Here is a 16,049-nt window from a genome sequence, read left to right on the forward strand (position 1 = left end):
GACAGTAGAGGAAATGAAGGGAAAACTGAGGTCAGAGTTGGGAAAGTGCTACCAATATTTGCTTCATCAGTCACCATCCAACCAGAAAATATCTCTCTTAGGATGAGAATTAAACATAGCTCCGGCGGTCAGGGAACTGCAGTTGAAACAACAGACAGAAAAAGTCAGGATGCTTCAGAAAGCCCGAAGAGGAGGAATCTAAATGATGGGAAGGTTATATAGGAAGCAAACAATACTGATAGAGAATGTGGGCTTAAAATTAAAACAAGATACAAAACACAAAAACAAAACACTTTGGCCTTCAATCTACACTTGGTCATGCACCATACAAGCTACTCATTAATTATTATCTATTTCTTCAGCCTGATATCAGATGTGGAATGCCTTATACAGAAACATTGTGATTAAAATGACATGGCTTTTAGAAATAAAGTCTGGCTTTAATCAAGCACTTAAATGGAAGACATATTTTATTTCATATGAGTGATGTTTACTGCTAAATTCCAAAACAAATAGAGTCATCCAGAGTGTGGAAAAGGAAACACTGAATTCTAGACAAACACAATCAGGCCCCGCAGCTCTGGCCCAGGCTATGGGTGTTTTATTTTGTGTGGTTGAGGAAGGGGCCCACATTCAGGAACAGGAGCCAAAGTCAGAAAGGTAAACTGAGGAGCAATCTGCAGAATACCCCACCTCAGGCATCTAAACGATTGTCCACAATTCATCTTTAGAGAGTCTTTAGAAAAAGAATAACACGATTTGATCGGTATTTTTAAATCAGTAGCGTTGACACAACTTAACAAGTGCAACAGGAGTCCTATCCTAGTTTGAACTACTATAGCCAGGAGCGGTGGCACACGCCTGTAAGCCAGCACTCAGGGAGGCAGAGGCTGGTGAATCTCTGTGAGTTCAAGGCCAACCCGGTCTACAAAGTCTAGGACAGCCAGAGCTACATAAAGATAAAGCCTGTCTCAAAGAAAACAAAATAAAATAAAACAAAATGAAAACAGTTTGAACTAATAATTTTTAAGTGTAGAATTTTTTCCTCATTTATTCATTTTAAAGTGTAGACTTTTTTTAAACAGACTTCATTCATATATATATATATATATATATATATATATATATATATATATATGCCCTTATGTGGTAGTCACAGCTGGAGCCTGGGTCCTCTGAACAGAGACTCTGGTGTGGGTTTTCCCAAGATGGTCAGTAAATTCCTGATAAGGAGACTTGGTGAGCATGGTCTCTTTCCAGAGGTTGGGGGTCTTGGAGATGGCCCCAAAGGTGGCCTTGGCAAAGTTGTCCAGGGTGGCAGTGCAGCCCCTGGCTGATGTGTAGCAGTCATCAATACCAGCCTTCAGCAGCAGCTTCTTGGGCACAGAAATGGAGATAATGCTAGAGCCTCTGGGAGCAGGGATCAGACACACCAAACAAAGCCACAGCAGCCTGTCACTTTGCACGGAACAGTGTGGGGCTTGCTAATCTTGCTGCCCTAGTAGGCTCTCTGCACATGGGTAATGGAAAACTTGGCCAAGATGATGGCTCCTTGGATGGTAGTGGCTACCTGCTTGGAGCACTTAACAGCAAGACCAAAGTGACCATTGTAGTCCCCAGTAGCAACAAAAGCCTTGAACCTGGTCCGCTGGCCAGCCCGTGTCTGCTTCTGCGCTGGCGTGATCTCTAGAACCTCACCCTTTAGGGAGGCACCCAGGAAAAAGTATAATTCACTGATTCAATACTTACTTATTGAATGCCTACAGCATTCTCCCAAATGTCTGGTTTGGACACTCAGCAACATTAACAACAGAGTAGAGCTTTTATTCTAGTTAGGGTCTAGATGCTCTAGCTCCGTACAGACATCTGGCCTGGAGGCAAACTTCCAGAATCAACAGGCAGGAGATGGTTACAATAGACATCTGTGCTGGAGATAAACATTAGGACTCAACACCTGGAGATGGTGGGTGGATACCCTGGGAGTTGTGGGTGAGACATACCAAGGAGTAAGGCAGTGGAGGGGGAGAAGGGTGGGTTGGTTTGGGGTCATGTTCAGTAAGGATATTGCTTTTCTGTAGATCAGAGGACCTCACTTGTGCCCTGATACTTGTGAGAAAAATGTGTTACACATAGTGATTACTTTCTTACTCTGTTCAGTCCCAACCTAACTTCCTCTCTGGGAATCGGGCAAATCCCCATATACCCCCTGGTCTTGATTTTCCAAAACAATGATGAAGAGGTTTTAACCTGCTTCGATCTACCTTTCCTTCCTCGGGGCTTAGAAGGTTCCTCTACTCGGAATGCTCTTCCCTGAGTCCTTCCAGCCCTTGCCCCTCTGTGTCATCAAGATCTCTGCTTATCTCACCCTTCTGCATGGGGAATTCTTTGATCCTCTGGTATAAAGCAGTGTTAGTTTTCCACCAACTTGACACAAGGAAGGGTCATGTAAGAAGCAGGAACTTCAACTGAGAAAATGCCTCCATCGGATCATTCTGCAGGCAAACCTGTTAGGGTATAATCTTCTTTAATGATTGATGGGGAGGAGCTCGCTGTGAGTGGTGCCATCCCTGGGCTAGCGATACTAGGTTGTGTAAGAGAGCAGGCTGAGCAAGCTATGGGGAGCAAGTATGATCTTTCCTACAGTTCCTGCCACCGGGCTTCTAGCCTGCTTGAGCTCCTGACTTGGTTTCCCCTGATGGTGGACTATAAAATGTAAGATGAAAGAAAGTCTTTTCTCCCCAATTTATCTTTGGCCGTGATGGGTTTTGTTTGTTTGCTTGCCTGTTTTAATCACAACGATAGAAAGCAGACTGGGTGAGGACTTGAGTTTGAATCTCCAATATTGACACACAAAGCTAGGGGCAGCAGTGTGGCGGGCCCGGTGCCTGTGTGCAGAGACAGAAGGAGACTTGGAACCTTCCAGCCATCCAGTCTAATCAATCAACACATTCCAACTTGAGCAAGAGACTCGTCTCAAAAAATAAAGTGGATTTTGATTGAAGATTGTGGTTGGGTGAAACACTGAAAACCTAGTCTCTACATTAGCTCATAAGGCTCCCCCTCCACAATCTAGATCAACTGTTTGGGACTTGACCTCTTTGGAGGTAAATGACCCTTTTGTAGGGGTCATCTAAGACCATCAGAAAACAGAGATCTTTATATTGTGGTTCATAACAGTAGTAAAATTACAGCGAGGAAGTAGCAATAAAAATAATTTTATGGTTTTGGGGTCACCACAACATGGGGAACTGTATTAAAGGGTCGCAGCATTAGGAAGGTTGAGAAGCGCAGCTCTAGAGGGACCCTATGCTAGACTCACGCACGAGGCCCAGGAGATTGCTCAAGCAGCCAGGCCGTGCGGGATCTCCTGCCTCTGCTTGTTACTTTGAGATAGTGTTCATGTCCAGTCCCAGCTGGACAGGGCTGTCTCAGCTTCTGCCGTGCTTGTGCAATAAGGCCTCCATAAAATAAGTCAAGGGACATGCCTGGAGGGCCTTGAGATTGCTGAACACTGGAGGCTCATGGAGGGAGGCATGTCCAGGAGAACTGCAAGTGTTAGTCCCAGCTCCAGGAGACATCTGACGAGTTAGGTCATGCAGAGGAGTTGGCCGTGTTCCATCATCAGGAGGGCTGGAAGCCTGGACTTAGGACTGGAGCTTCAGGCGGACAACCTTGGTTACTGAGCCCTTCCTCCACCTGTGGGATCCCCCCTTGTGAGCTGGGAGACAGTGGTCCTGAGGTCTTTGATTGTGGCACAGGGCAGGGAAGCATAGCTTGTGTTCCAACACAGCATGAGAGCAAGCCCGTGAGACTCGCTCTCTCGTCACCCCAGCATTTATTTCTCCTACTGGTCTTCCGTTGTTTCTCCTACTCTCCAGATAAGGTGTCTGGAAGTACAGATCCTATTTTCCCCATCCTTTGCTATTGCCTCATGTCCTAAAATGGTGCCCACCACACTTCGGACAAGCAACATTTTTGAAAACTAGTCTGTTTTAAATTCTAGTGCTCACAGGTGACATTAACTGCATTCTTTGCAACATCTTAAATGAGTAATGAAGGTTTTAGACAATTTAAGAATGTGTTAAGGGTACAGCATTTTTGTAGATTTTTTTGTTTCCTTTGCAGGTGGGTGAAGATTGTTGGCATGGACAGTTCTTTGTGGTCCAGAAAGAACCATAACTCAGGAATTGAGAGCTGAGAGGTCACTAGAAAAAGGAAGAGACCATGAGCCAAAAGAAATGTTTGCTTTTGTTCTTCAATTCACTCTTAAAGAATGGGAGAAATGAGAGACTATTTGTTTGCTGAGCAAAATGGCTCAGAGATGGGGAAAGCGATGCTGGAGGCCCCTTGCCTATTCCGCAAATGAGAGCAACTGCAGAGGAAGGCCCGGGCTGCAGGAGCGCAGGGTGGGGCGCGGGGTGGGAGCGCAGGTGTAGGGTAGGCGAGGAAGATTTTCTCAAGTTCTGGCCCAACTTGCACCTATGTCTGCAATAAAACACGAGCAAGATAAGCAGCGGCGGGCAAGGGGGTTTTGGAGGTCGAGGGCAAAAAGGACCGGGTCATACAGTAGCTCAGAAGAGCAAGAGAACCCTCTGGATTATTAGAGGGCAACATGAGGGCCCAATTCACCGTGGTGTGGAGAATTTACTGATCACGGCAAATCTATGAGCCTTCTGTCCTTCAGGTTCAGGTGACAGTGGACAGGGGAACTGGACTGACCAGCTCTGAGTGTGACAGGTGTAGACGCCCATTGGATTGTGGGTGCGGGTGGACCAGAAGCTGCTAAAGAAGAGGGATGGCATGGGGCGGTGACGGGGCGTTTTCTGAGGCCCTGGGCGAACACCGATTTCTCTAGTGTCAATTTCAGCAAACACATATTCCCCACCTCACCCCCAAGAGCACCTTCTGGCTCCCCCCACCCCCTCCTGCAACAGCCTTCTTACTGTGGGAGGGGCCCGGCGCTTCAGGCGGTTCCTAACGCCCCGGTTTACCTAGAGGAACACCCCATTCCCACCCCTCCCCCAGGAGAGCCGCTGGGATCCCCGGGCGGCAGGGCTCCTCCCCTGGCCGCGAGTGCCTGTCTGTCCTAGGCCTGCGTCCCGCCGGGCTGCCAGGTGGGCAGAGAGGCCTTCATTGTCCTCGGCTGCCTGGACCTCGTTCCGGGCTGCTCAGGCCGGGCCGCGTGACTTTAGAATGCTAATGCAGACTGCTTTTTGTGGCCGCGTCTTTGTCCGGGGTGCGATCACACTGAGGGGGTTCTGCACCGCAGCCCCAGCTCCCCCTTGCCTCGGCTGGAGGAAGGCGGGTCGTAGAGGCCGCCCCGTGGGCGGGCGGAACAGGCTCCGCCCAGTGCAATGAGCACAGCTTAATGGCTCCCCGTCCGGGCTTCCAGGAGGGTGGCTCACTCCCAAAATCTTTGCTCCTGATCGTGTATCCGTCGGAAAGGCCTGGTCAGTGGAGTCTGGCATTTCCAAGCGGATCGACCCCATCGGGTGCACTTTACCAAACACCGTATTTCCTCCTTCCCTTCAGCCACACCTCATGTTTCCGGAAAGACAGGCAACTTCCAGCCTTTTCCTGATTCTGTTCCAGCGATGGGATGAACCCTCAGATGCCCGCGATCAGGTGTCGCTGCCCCTTTCTAAACGAAGCCGCCGACACTTGGAGGCTTGAAACGGCTCATCCAACATCACCAAATTGTGGGGGTCCGAGATCAAAATAGATCCCACCTGCCTTCCTATCTCTTTTAACATTTTATATCACTCCGTCCCGGCCATGCCCTCTAGAAATGCCCATTGGGGTGGGTAGGGAGGCAAAGACAAACGATGGAGAACTCAAAGTGTGTGTGTCACTATGATTCAGAGAAAAGCACGAGTGAAAATCAGATTTTCCTGGCCATAGAAAACGAAAAGCCACGGGTGGTTTAACCCCAGGAGGAACAGGTGCAAAGGGGCAGAGGTCCCGGTACCCACGGGGTGTAGGAACTAGAGGGTCCCTGGGGAGTGCTCACCCTTCATTTTACTAAGAAATAAGTGGAGACACAGCGAGCATAACTAATTAAGATCATAGCATAAGAGTCGTGAGACTGGGGCTGAAGCTCAGGTCTCAGCTGCACTGCCCCTTCTTTCATTTGAACTCTGTCTGCTGTGGGGTTTTGTTTGTTTATTTGTTTGGTTTTGATACTTCATTAAGACTCAGTTTTCAGTATTTTATAAGTTGCTTTCGATTAGGTAAATAACCTCCTCCCACTCATGCAGGCAACCCAAATTAAATAGTCAGAGACTCTCTCTCTCTCTCTCTCACACACACACACAGACACAAACAGACACACCAGATTTGTTGAGAAGAAGTTCAGCAGGAGTTGGAGAAGGATAAGAGAGGAAAATGGGGGTGAATATGGTCAAAGTACATTATATATACGTATTTGTGAAAGAATAAGGAACGCGGAGGTTCTTTTTCTTACTAATTTCAGGATTTCAGATTCCTTTGTCTTTTGTGGTAACTAAACAGACACTATTTACAGTGCTAAAAGGGGGAAGGAAGGAGAGCACCCAGAGCATGGTTAAGGTTTAAGATCACAAAGCAAAGGATCACTGAACGCTCAGTACAGAAATCTGGATTCCAGTATTCATCTGAGGAAATGGGTGTAGATGTCCAGAGACAGTCAAAGTAAGAGATTGGTAAGGCTGGGACCGGAGAACATAATTCTCTATTGGACATAGAATCTGTTTTAGATAGATAAGCAAATATACATAAAGATATCTCTCCACATTACACACACACACACACACACACACACCTCCTTGATAGTCTTGGCCTTTGCAGGCCAAGTCCAATGTGGGTCAGATCACCTTTCTGCAATGAGAAATAATGTGCCGTGTGCCTGCCTGAAGGCATGGCATGGCGGAGATCAGAACCTGGGCCCCCTTGTTGCCCATGTGGTCATTCCCTATCCCTCCCCCCTCATTTTCTTCTGTGGGGCACACCATCAAAGGATGTGGCTGTCATCTCAAAAGGCTGCAGTGTGGAATGCTTTAAAGAAAATCTGGTTGGTAAAGCCATTGTAGGTTTGCCTGACCCTGGGTGGAGAGCTGCTGTGAAAATCTGGGGCTGCAGGCATGTGGTTGACACCTCTTAAATCTGATGAACAGTGGTGGGCAGGCAGAATTCAGAATTGGAGGTGCAAAAAAATGAGTCTCCCCACCTATTTCTGTGGGCCAGAAACCCTCAGGTACCTTGCAAATATGATGCATAAGAGACATCAAAATTAATGGAATTCATCTGGCTTGTTTTCACTACCGACAAGGCGTTTCTGAGGGCTGGGCTTCTACAGGGGACACTGGGGAGGAGATGAGATGAATACCACCGGATGGATGCGATTTCCTGAGGTCAGAGTTAAGTCAGATTCACCGCTTACTGGCTATGTGACTCTGAAAAAGTTACTTCTCTCCAGGCCCTAGTCATCCTCCATTCACTTTGTCGCTCAATAAACATTTGTTGACTCATTTTGTGAGCCTGGGGGGTGAGCCGCTTCTGACAACAGGCAACAGGGTCCCTGCTGTGGAAGAGCTCAGCCTCCACAGGGAAAACAGTCAAACCAAAGGACTGTGTGTGGACACTAGGCCATGCTGGGGTCTGAACAAAGTTTTCCTCACCAGGACCACAGCTAGCCCTTATAGAGTCCTTATGAACACTTAAAAATTATTCCTAGTTTGAGCACCGTGGCATCCACCTTTAATCCTAGCAGTCAGAAATCAGAGGCAGGAGCATCCTGTGAATATAAGACCTGTGAGTTTAAGGCCAATCAGGAGATCCTGGCTGGAAGACTGTTTAGAAAAAACCAAAAACCAAAAACCAAACAAACCAATCACTGCTTTTTCTCTGGACCAATCGCAGCCCCAGAGGCCTAGATTGATAAGCTGAGCACAGAAGAACTGTTTTCACTCTAAAGCTTTTCGATAGGGCAATTACTCCTGTCTACTGAACAGACCGTAGCCCTAAATGTCAAGATTAAGCTGAAAGGGCCAAGGCAGAAGGTTACACCCCTGGCTGCAGGAAGATGATGTATCAGCTTCACAGGGTTAAACAAAAGTGCACGTGGGCTGGTTCCATTGGGACCAGAATGTAGACTGAGGAGCACAATAAGGACATGAAGAAAGATGATACTCTGATTTCAATGTATCCTGTAAAGGTTTGCAGGTTGGAAACAGCCCCCAACTTTATGCTAACCGTGTTAATGGTGTTGTAAGAAGAGGAGCAGAACCCTGAACTGGCAGGGTCACCTCGTCTCAGTGTATGATGTCCTCCGTTGTGTTAAAATGTAGACATCGGACCTTCACCACATGCTATCACCCTGAGCTCCCCAGCCATCACCACAGTGAGCCAAATAAACTTTTATTCTTTAGAAAGTACACAGTCTGAGATATTTGTGTTGATAGCGATCAAAACCAGGCTAGGACAGGCTAGCTTAGGAAAGTTGGTAGATACTATTTCTTAGTCACTCATTATGCAAGGGTCTAGTGGGCAGCATTCCAAGAGAAGTATTGTAACTAACATTGAGTTCCAGGGAATCAAACTAGTAAAATTCCCTTCTCTCGACGAGGTCCCATCTACTGTGATCCTGTTGTATCTCCAGTCTCCTGCTGGTCTACCTGAAGCACATGCTGGTTTCTATCCTGTTTTCTTCCTAACACTGTGTGAGCACGTGTTCAAAAGCCCTGTGGAAATGCGGAAGAGCTGATTTATTTTGATAATCACTTCAGTCCTGAGTAAGTGGCCAACTCAAGTGTCCTGGAATTTGAGTCCCATTTCTGTCATCAGACACCGGCCTGACCGTTCTTGTTGATGCTTAAGGAGATGACTGTTTAAGGTTGTTGGGCCATGACTTCCTGGAGCTGATTAGGAGCTGATCACATCATCTCCTGGCCATGGTGCTTCTGTGGTCCAAGCCTCCTCTGGCTTATATGAGTGAATAGAGAGTTACCTAGAACCATGAACAAAGGGCAAGCTCTTTCCAGAGGACAAATTCTCCCATAGTGACAAGAGGACCACTCCTGTGGTTGCCAGATCCATAGTTCTGATGTGGTGACAGAAGGCTTGAAGGACTTGCTACCCCTGGCTGTGTGACTCTGGATCACCACTCCTTCCCCTGTTAGCCAGAAGATGGGGACTATTCAACTGGGACAACAGAACTCTTTGCATTCTTCAACCCAGCTGTAAACTGGATCAAGATGGGTACTGTGGTGGAAAAGACCGGAAGCATGGGGTGTGGCTCATTCCATCTCTTTGTCCTTTTTCTTACTCTCTAGGCTTCTGACACTGCCAGTACTGTTCCAGATGCATAGAGGAATTCAGCTCTGGATGTGATTTTTTTTTTTCTTCAACTCAGCTCTTCTGGCTCTGGCTTCAGAAGGGGGCAAAGAAAAATGAAAAGTTTGGTGGCATTTTAAAGTTTGTGTCTCTGTTACAGTGATTGCCTGCCCTCTCCCCATTCATCATGAACATAATCTGGATTATGTACCTAGTCAGCCCTCACCCCCTTCATCCCACCATGAAGTTTCTGTGCCCCCATTCGAACCCATGAGTATGCCTGTGGAACACAGCGGAAACACGCAGAATATTAACATTAACATTTCCATATTGTGAGCTTCCCAAACTGGAAAAATCTGTAAATTATTTTTCCTTAAAAGAGGTGTGTATTTCAGAAGATGGTGATATGAACATGTTAGGAATTTGTTCCTTCTCAGCTCAGGTGGGTCATAGCTGAAATGGCAGCTCCATACTTATCTATAGCTGTATACTTCTCTGTTGTTTGTATTCTTGAGGGCCAAGAAGGCATTCCTGCCATTGAGTCTATATTCTACCCACCAGGGAGAGATGAAGGAAGAACTCACCATTTTCTTTTAGGTTAGGGACAAGTGGCATACATTATTTTCAAATTTCGTAAGCTGGTCTTGTGGCCACACCTATTTGTCTCTAAAGGAAGCCTCCAGCTTCCTGCCCCCCTGCAAATCTCTTTAGCGGGATAATCTTACGACCAGTTAACAAATTTTAGTAAAGCACAGAAAAGGAGTCCAGCAGAAACTCTACCACTAAGATCTAGTTTTCTCTTAGGCTTGGGAAACCTGCTTTTCTAGCGCACATTCCAGGTAGAAAATTGTGTGATGTGAGCCGAATCTGATTTATTTCAAGCAGCAGCTCAAAAGTCTGGGTAATCCAGCCTTCTTTATTTGGTGAAGATGTGAGCAGCAAAAAAGCTACTCGGGACGCAGAGGCGGGTGATTTGTCCACAGTAAGGTGGTCAGTCTCCTGCAGATAACCCTACAGACTGTTGGGGCTCACTAGGCACCTGGAAGGACCCTTGGCTCTTTGGGTTTATTTTCCCACGGTGCCCAACTGGTGATAAGGAGATCATGAAAAGACATCATTGCCATCAGCAGCTATCTGTAGATCCTGATGCTGTGTCTTCTTCGGTCCTATTTGGCAGGCATTTCACCCTCTTGGTATCCACCATCCGTGAGACCGTCTTCTCTCCTTCTCCCTTCCATTTTCTTTGTCCTCTGCTCCACCTCTCTTGCCTTCTGTTCCTCTCCTCCCTCCTCTCTGTGTGCTGCCATCTCCCTCTCTTGTCCCCTCTTCTCTTGTCTTTTCTTATGGAATATTCTCAGTGAAGGAACCTAGAATAGGATTTACAAGTGTAACCTGGAGGCAGTTTCCTTCAGTTCTTCCCATATATTCCTCCCTCTCCATTCCTCCTTTCTTTTCCACCCTCTTTCTTCCCTCCCCTGTTCTCTCCCTCTCTCCCTACTCCAAATTCATACTTTATTTTTCTTTAACAAACTTACTGGTTCCAACACCTAGAGTAAATAAGTAACTGCTACACAAGAGGATCTTCAGGGAACTTAATCCCCAGAAATTATTTGCTGTAACCATAATTTTACTTCCTTTTAACATTTTTTTGCTTTTTTTAAAATCAAGAACTACGAGGCACCTTGGATTTCCCCCGTTGACTCTCTTGGTGCTGGCCCCTGATGTGGCCACAGTCCCCTTTTCTGTCTGATTTCTGAATGTTTAATTATTTACATACGTTTCATGCTTGCTGTGGGTGTTCCCCCTTGCCTTTACAGCAGATTTCTACAAGTCCCTCAGGGACAGAACAGTGCATCTGTGTATCATGGTGGCTGAAAACCTGATGGAGAGGGCTGCTTAGTAATCTGTACTGCCGAAAGCAGTGGCTGCCGAGGAACGAGTAGATTGGGGTACAGCTGGAGAAATGCCCTGTTCCCACTTCTTTGTTTTGAGTCCAGCCTGGTCTACAAAGTGAATCAAGGACAGCCAAGGTTACACAGAGAAACCCTGTCTTGGAAAAGAAAAAAAAAAAAAAAAAAAAAAAAAAAGAAAGAAAAAGAAAAGAAAAGAAACTCTTTTTTTGTTTGTTTTAGTTTAGTTTTTGAGACAGCGTTTCTCTGTGTAGCCCTGGCTGTCTAGAACTCACAAAGACCCTCTTGGAGAAAAGGCATGAGCCACCACTGCCCAGATAGACAAGAAAATTCTTGAAGCTTATTTGGCGATTAACTTCTAGTGGGTAAGATTCCTTTGTAAAGCTTGTTTCTTCATATTTCCAGAGTCCCTACTCAGTGTTTAGGAAGAAAGAAGTGGGGAAGGAAGGAAGGAAGGAAGGAAGGAAGGAAGGAAGGAAGGAAGGAAAGAAGACTTATTAAATACTAAAAGTGGCACCTTTACATAAGTGCTGACTTACTTTATCTTGAAGACACGTAGAGATATAAATGTCATCATCATCGTATCACCTGAAAGGTTGACCTGAGGCTCAGGAGGATGAAGTCACCAGTCCCACAGCGGGTGTGAAGTGAACTTGAGACTGTCCAAGGTCCTGCCGAAACCCAGCGACACCGTCATAGGTGGGCATGACACGCACCGTGCAGGAACCACACCCGAGTAAGGGATTCTTCTAAACAGTAAAATAACCAGGTTATGGTCCTGAGAAAAATCCCTCTGAACCGTGCTTGCTTCATCACTAATGAAGGATCCACTCTGAGTGCAGAGCTCCTTCTCACCTTCCAGGGCTAAAAGAGCCCAACCCTGAATTCCACGGCCCCGGTGTGATCCGTTAAAACATGATAGATTCTTTCAAGAGGAGTGATGTTTCTTTAACTAGATTGCCAAGGTCAGGCCAAGCAAACTTATTTGGGGTTTGTGATGGGAGTGCTCTTAATTGATTGGGGTGAACAGTTCAAGCAATGCTGGAGGACTGGCTTTTCAGCCTTAAGCTGGAAGGCACTGAAGTCTGACATGATTTGAGGTTGTTTGGTGACAGGGTTTAGTGACAGCACCACTCTTAAACAGCTGACCAGGGGCCCTCAGAGCTCAGCAGCTCTCCACTCCCTAGAGTAGAAGAAGAGAGTGTCAAGTAATAGACAAATACAATGCCTGTGTCATCAGAAAGACCTCAAATGTCTGGGGCTTTCCTGTGTTTTAATCTTCTGATTGCCAGGAGGCACTTCACTTTCTCTTTCTCTCTCTCTTTCCTCTATCTCTGTGTGTTTCTTTGTCTCTGTCCCTGTGTGTATTTCTTTCTTCTTTTAAAAATATTTCATTATTCTTTACTTAAAAACATTTAGGGTCAAAGGTAATTTCGAATTGCCTTCCTCTTGAGAGTCCAGCCAACAACTGTTTTTTTGTTTTGTTTGTTTGTTTTTGTTTTTGTTTTTACTTCTTCTGACCTTTGCATTTCCTTTGCCCTCCTTGCTCTTTTGGCAAAGATTCATTAGCAGTGCACTGTTGACCACTGAACCCCCTTGGATGCCAGATGCCATGTTTTCCATTTCTAGGAAGAACAAATTGTAGAGTAGCAATCACGAGGCCCTAGCCTGGCCACCAGGAAGAGTACTTCGCAGGGTTCAGGACACAGGGAATAAGCTAGGAAACAAATATTGGATATATTTCTAGGTAACCTGGTGACATCTTGGAAGCAACTGCTGCCCTGCAGGCAGGTAGCATGAGCTCAGACATTCTGAAGTGCAGATGTCAAAACCGTCTGCCAGAGCAGTCTCACCTGTTCTCAGAGGAGGGATTGGGTCCAGATCCGATCTGTGGACACCCAAGCTCCTTGCTGTGCTGTGTCTTTTCCCAGCCTGTCACTGGGAAAGGCTGGCTTCCACCGCTTCTGCTCAACGTCAGAAAGATGGAGTGGAAGGTGAAGAAAAAGCTGAACAGCAGGGAGATGGAAGGCTGCCATCTCATCTCTGTGTTGCCAGGGCTCACAGCACAAAGCTTATCTCAAGTTTCTAGGGAGCTGGAGTTTAGCCATAGCCAGGCAGGCACTGGAATGGTCACTAATTCTTCTGGTGATTGATTCTTTTGATGTGGTTTTCATGTTGTCCACTGGGCACGGGACTTCCCTGTTAAGCCTATAGAACGCTTTTTGGTTATCGGGGTACATGGCTAGTATGGTTCCACAATGTTTTCTTTTATTCTTCTTTTCAGGTGAGACTGGCTTTGTTGCTTAATTACCTGAGGAGTGAGGAGAAACAAAAACAATGAGCTGCTGGTGTTACGGAGAGTTAATAGTTCATCAGCTTGAAGCCAGGAGGCAGAGTCATGAGGATCTGAAACTGAAACTTCAGGGCCCTTTACTTGCGTGGATACCTTTTCTGCGCTAAATGTTTTCACTATTATTCATTCCATATTTAATTTTTAATAATTTTCTTAGTGAGGGCCCACCATACGTTGCAACTTTGGGGGTCTCACGACACCTAGAGCAGCCCTTAGTGAACTCTGGGGTCAGAGGTAGCTCAAGGCCTTCAGAAACCAGTGGGGAGAACAGATGTGAAAATACATAATCTTAACACATAGAGCAAAGAGCTATCGTAAAGGAGTTATGGCTTAAGATCACCCCCCCACACACACACACACCTCTGCCCCAGTTCACAATGCAACTCAACTGTATTTGGCAATAGGTTTTAGATAAAGCTAAATGAGGTTTGAAACGTTAACTTTAATTCTACTAAGAGAAGAGGAAGAAGCCCCAAAGATGCAGTCCGAGAGAGGAAAGAACATGGAAGGATCCAGAGGAGGCGGCAGATGCAAGTCTGTAGAGAATGCTCACAGGAAATCAGCGTTGCTCAGACGGAGATCGTGAGCTTGTAGCCTCCAGAACCTTTAGAAAACAAACGTCTGCTTTTAAATCACCGAGACTGGGGATTTGCTATGGCTGCCCAAGTCGATGAATGCAAAAAGGATGTACCAGGTAGATGGATTTGAGAATGGAGAAGCATTTCCTAGGACAGAAAAACAACCCTAGCAGGACTGCGTGGGTCTGAGGGAGTGCAACGCGTTTGTTGAACTGTAAATAGTAGCAATGAACTCCTGGGGAGTTTGAGCGCCTGGGAGACAGCAGTTGACAGGAAGTGGAAGAAAACTGAAAATGGCATGGCAAGTGAGGTGAAGCATCTAAGGCTGTGTCAGGTATGTGTGGGGTGCCCTGAGCAGGGGAGGGTCAAATCTGTCAAGGGGGTATAGAGTGGAAGGAGGGAGATGACTAATGTAGTAGCCAGGTGAGAAAGGGTGTGGCCCTCAAACAGAGAGTGGGACGTGCCTTGTCTCTTTAGCTGGAATAAGAGAAAGGCAGAAAGAGGCAGAAGAAATAGTTACGTGCGGTTTGTTCATTTGAATGTCTTGGGGAATTGGGGGGGGTGCTCTGAATACTCTGGCTATGTTTAAAGCTACTTGAATGTGTCCAGGGGGTTAACCTCCTTAAGATGGAAAGTGTTGAGACAGACCGTCACATTTCAGAGAAGTACCAGCCCTTTATCCCCAGGCTTTGTCAGCTGCATGCCCTGGTTTGGTAGCCATCTATTGAAAAACAGGATGGGCTCAGTCAGGGAAACCATCATCAACAGCTTCACCAGCATCACACTCCAAAGAAGGATGTTGACTCTTCCTCCTTCTTGCCTTTGTTCATAAGCTTGACACTTAGGCCACAGGGTTACAAGGCCTCAGAGGGAGACATAGTCAAATTTGCTAACTACTTGCTTGGGGCCAAAAAAAAAAAAAAGCCTTCTTAATGTTTAGATACAGGGTCTTTAGATAGCTGACCTGGAACTTGCTATGTAGATCAGGCTGGCTTTGAACTCACGAAGATCCATTTGTCTCCGCTTCCCAAGTGCTGACATTAAGGGTGTGTCCCATGCCTGTCAAGGAAAGACCATTTTGGTCTTAACCCTGGTCTGGATCCCCAGCTGACTTGTATATCTTTAAATAAATTGCCTATTCTCTCTGGGCCTCACCTTCTGCTTCTGAAAAATGAATCACTTGAATTAGACAGTCCTTTTAATACTAATGTTCTATGCATCAGTAATTAACCATCTCATGTTAAAAAATATCAAGAATGGGGGGAGCATTAAGGTCTTGTTTCTAATTCATCTGGAATAACTATTTCTAACCACGAGTCATTCATCTCATCCTAGATTCATAGACTCATAGATGACTCTAGAGGAAAGCATGTTTCTGGAAAATTTCCAGTCCAGCTTCTTTATTCTATGCTAGCCGAAACTGAGAAATGTGAGGAGCATGGGCCAAGATCATACAGCTAGTTAGGAAGCACAACCAGGATTAGAACCCAGGACTCCTAAGGAGGGCTGCCAAGGACACATGTGCCCTTGCAAACTTCCAAAATCACACAAGTGGTGCCCCTGGAATTGTATAGGGAGAGCTTTCAGCACGCCTCAAATTCTGTCTTGCGGGCCTCCACAGCCTCTCATGCCTGGCATGGGTTTCTTCCCCTGTACCTGCCTGATGGGATTCTACCAAACCGGTGCAAATGCCATGCCTCTGGTCACCTGCTCGTCCTTTTGTGTATGCTTCTAAGGATATACATGTATGTATGTATATATCACAAAGGAATGCTTACCTCTCTATCACTAATCCACTAAAACTGGGATCCACTTCTTATTGACCTTTATACACCAAACATCCAGCACAGGTGCTCACTCAATGGCCCCAGAATGAATAAATGCAAAGGGTGAGTGGAA

General features: G+C 46.2%; 1 pseudogene; it reads right to left on the reverse strand.

Moving 5' to 3' along the window:
• Positions 1-1,142: 1,142 nt before the first annotated feature.
• LOC132646704 (small ribosomal subunit protein uS5-like) lies at positions 1,143-5,489 on the reverse strand (annotated as a pseudogene).
• Positions 5,490-16,049: the final 10,560 nt, after the last annotated feature.

The sequence above is a fragment of the Meriones unguiculatus genome, chromosome 12 (assembly GCF_030254825.1).
Source record: "Meriones unguiculatus strain TT.TT164.6M chromosome 12, Bangor_MerUng_6.1, whole genome shotgun sequence".
NCBI classification, from domain to species: domain Eukaryota; kingdom Metazoa; phylum Chordata; class Mammalia; order Rodentia; family Muridae; genus Meriones; species Meriones unguiculatus.